This window comes from Urocitellus parryii, chromosome 8 (assembly GCF_045843805.1).
Source record: "Urocitellus parryii isolate mUroPar1 chromosome 8, mUroPar1.hap1, whole genome shotgun sequence".
In the NCBI taxonomy this organism is placed as follows: domain Eukaryota; kingdom Metazoa; phylum Chordata; class Mammalia; order Rodentia; family Sciuridae; genus Urocitellus; species Urocitellus parryii.
The window spans coordinates 142,443,684-142,447,224 of NC_135538.1; the positions used below are offsets into that span (position 1 = coordinate 142,443,684).

General features: G+C 40.5%; 1 pseudogene; it reads right to left on the minus strand.

Moving 5' to 3' along the window:
- Nucleotides 1-764: 764 nt before the first annotated feature.
- On the minus strand, nt 765-3,035 carry LOC144256575 (YTH domain-containing family protein 3 pseudogene; annotated as a pseudogene).
- Between the last annotated feature and the right edge of the window lie 506 nt (nt 3,036-3,541).

Genomic DNA, 3,541 nt, shown 5'->3' on the forward strand with positions numbered 1-3,541 from the left:
TTATGCCATCAAATCAGTTAATACAGATGCTTGACACATTCAATTATACAAAATCAATTTGTTTCAAGATACAAAATTAATGTTGATATGTAATTAATGAAAAAAATAAGATGTTAAAAAGATAACTATAAGAATACCCAGATATATGCTGTATTCCCACTTATATAGATCTGATCAATAAAACATCAACACATTCACTTAGATACTGATTTAATTCATGGATCAAGGCCATATTCTCAAAGTATTTTAAGGATGCCAGGACACTGCAAAAGCTAGAGAAAAGAGTTGAGGAACAATATATGCTTGCTAAACAAGAACTATGTTTATTTAGCTAGTGAATATCTAGAATAATAAATTTTTACTTCATGATATCAATCAGGCTCGCAAACACCCAGAAATAGGAATTAAGGATTTTAAACGTAGTTATAAAGGTCATAAAAAGTCTGATTAGACTGAGGTACATTTACTCAAAATTTTGAGATTCATTAAGTGGTAGCAAACAAAATAATTCCTCAGACAAATGCACATTTCTCAGTATACATATAATTGAGGGAAGGAGGGGAAAAGAATGTGCATTAACTGGTGAAATCCACCAAGCTGCATATCAATATTCTGTTACACCAAACAGTTTGAAGACAAGGGAAATGTTCTAATATAATTTCAGATTATGTTTCATTTGGCTAAAATAGAGCTTAAGGTTGCTTTGCCATATTAAAAGTTTACTACAATAATTTTTCACATAAACATTTAGACTTGAACACCAGGACTAAATATGGCATGATTATTTTGCTTTTAATCTGTTGAAATAGCTAAAAATTGACAATTTAAAAACTACAACAAAGAAAAAGTTGAAGCAGTGTGACTCTTACATCATTGAACCACTTCTAATGGCTAACTGTTAGTATTTAACAAATTCAAAGAGTTAATGAATCCTTGCATTCATTCAGTCTTCTGTGCCTTAGCTAGGATGCATAATTACAAAAGACAGCAGATACTGGTAAAAGCTTCAGGACAGAAAGTGCTTGACGAAGTTACAGTTCTCAAGTGTGTTTGGTGTGAGTATAAGGGCAGATGCGCTGATGAAAACCATTACAAGAAGAGTCAATTTTGTGTTAAAGTGTTCAAAGATGTCACCTTAAGCAGAAAAAAAGCTTTAATAACGTCTTCTTTGACTTATTAGGCATTTCCAAAGTCTACATCATTAGTGTTGTAATTTTAATAGGACATCTCCATATGGTTATTGTTTGTTTCTATTTCTCTCCCTACGCATGGCTTCCTCCTCTTCTTGACGCTTTTCATAATGTGCAAAGTCATTAAAGATTGAGGTGGTATGCTTGAAAGTAGCAATTATTTTAAGCACTTGCTTAGCCTTTTCTAGGGGTACCTCTTGAGTGTCCCTTGAATTGGTTACTGGTTTGTTGTCATTGTTTTCTAAGCGAATGTGCCGTAACTGGTTATTGGGAACATCTTTCACAAAGATCCATTTAACTTCAAATTTGCCCTTCCATTTATCCTGAGACCAGACACCAGCATATGCATTATAGTCCACAACAGACTTCATCTCAGCCACTCCACAAAAATGTCCACTTCCATTCACACTAAAGAGTAAATAGAGTGGGCCTTTCCCATTCAGGGAACGGTAGGCTGCATCCAAACGCTTATTACCATGCTCAGTACTACACCAGATAGAATACTTAATGGAACGATGTATGTCATCCTCAGAGTAGCTTTTAATTATAAACACACGTCCATTCTTCAGGTTCCAATCAAAGTCTTTGGGATTATAGTTGTTTATGGCCTTTAGCTTTTCCAGTACTGGATGCACTTCTATGCTAGAAGGTGAAGCGCTGACAGGTACAACACCTAAACCAAAGTTTTCACTGCCCACTCCATTGTTCTGGCTGAAGCCCGCTCCCCTGTTCCGAGGAGCTACCCAGCGATTTTGCAACTGCGGTGGCTGAGGCTGCACTTGGTGTGGCTGGGCCTGCGGCTGAGGTCCTTGTTGCTGCTGTGGTTGTGGTGGCTGAGGCTGCTGCTGAGGCAGTTGGCTTTGCACCAATGGTGGCGGTTGAATTAATGGCTGAGGCTGCTGGATTATAGTTTGAGGAGGCAGAACTGGTTGGGTTGGTGGAGCCTTTACCACTGACCCCTTTTCATCCCAAGTTCCAATATTCATGTTGTGTTTTATAGGTGGTGGTGGTACAGCAGAACCCCCAATGCCCACATTGCCCTTGGGTTTAAGTTTCGGTTGAGGTTTGGCAGGCTTCCTAGCAATGGCAGCCCAGGAGGTTGGTTTAGGTGCTGCACTACTAACTGGGGGTACACTATTGGTTGCAATGCTAGTCATACCACTGCTGCTCAAGGCTGTACCTACAGTTTTTGTCACTGCAGCTGTCAGGTCACCACCAATTTTCAGTCCAGTCATGCCTTGCTCAATACTGCTAATGCCAGGCACCTTACTCAAAGTATCATTGCCAAATCCAGCCTGTCCATCATTAATAGCTCTCCCAAGAGAACTAGGTGGATAGCCATAACTGCTGCTATAAGCAGAACTTTGTGTTGATTGTCCCTGAGATCCACTTGTCCCCCATGTAGAGAAATCAGCATTACCAGGAAAAAAGTTAAATCCATGTTGACCAAGAAATGGAGGGGTATTTCCTAATGCTCCAGGCTGACTAAAAACACCATCTGGTATATAATGATGTTCTCCATTACTCATTTGTCCATAGGTTGTCAGATATGGCATAGGCTGGTCTCCAGCCGTGGACCATGCTGCTTCCCCAAGAGAATATGGAAATCCAATGGATGGAGCATAGTAACTAGGCATATATGGATCTGACATTGGTGGATAGCTGTTACTCTGATTTGTCTGGCTACTTAAGTATGGCTCAAAATCATCATCATTTACAGCATCTTTTTGATGAATCGAACCGTTTTGTACTGAAACTTTATTGCCTTGCCCTTTAGGTCTCTGATCCACGCTAGTGGCTGACATTCTTCACCACAACCCGAGAGGAGCCGCCGCTGCCGCCGCCGCCGCCTGGGCCTCTCCCCGTGCACTCACAGCAGTTAGTTGTTGATTGTTAGATTGTTGTTGATTGTTTCAGCTGCAGCCGCTCACTGAGAAACCACGAAGAGGGCCTCGCGCTTGGCAGTCAGCGGAAGGGGCCCGTCTTTTACGCTTGCACGCTCCTCTTCCCCTCTCGCTCTCCGCTTCTCCTTCACTTAACATTATCTTCTCTAACTCCATCCATTTACCTGCAAATGCCATGATTTTATTCTCTTTTAATGCTGAATAATATTCCATTGTGTATATATGTCACATTTTTTTAAATCCATTCATCTGTTGAAGGATGGTTCCACAGTTTAGCTATTGTGAATTGTGCTGCTATAAACATTGATGTGGCTGTGTCCCTGTAGTATGTTGATTTTAAGTCCTTTGGGTATAGACCCAGGAGAGGGATAGCTGGATCAAATGGTGGTTCCATTCCCAGTTTTCCAAGAAATCTCCATACTGCTTTCCATATTGGCGGCACCAATT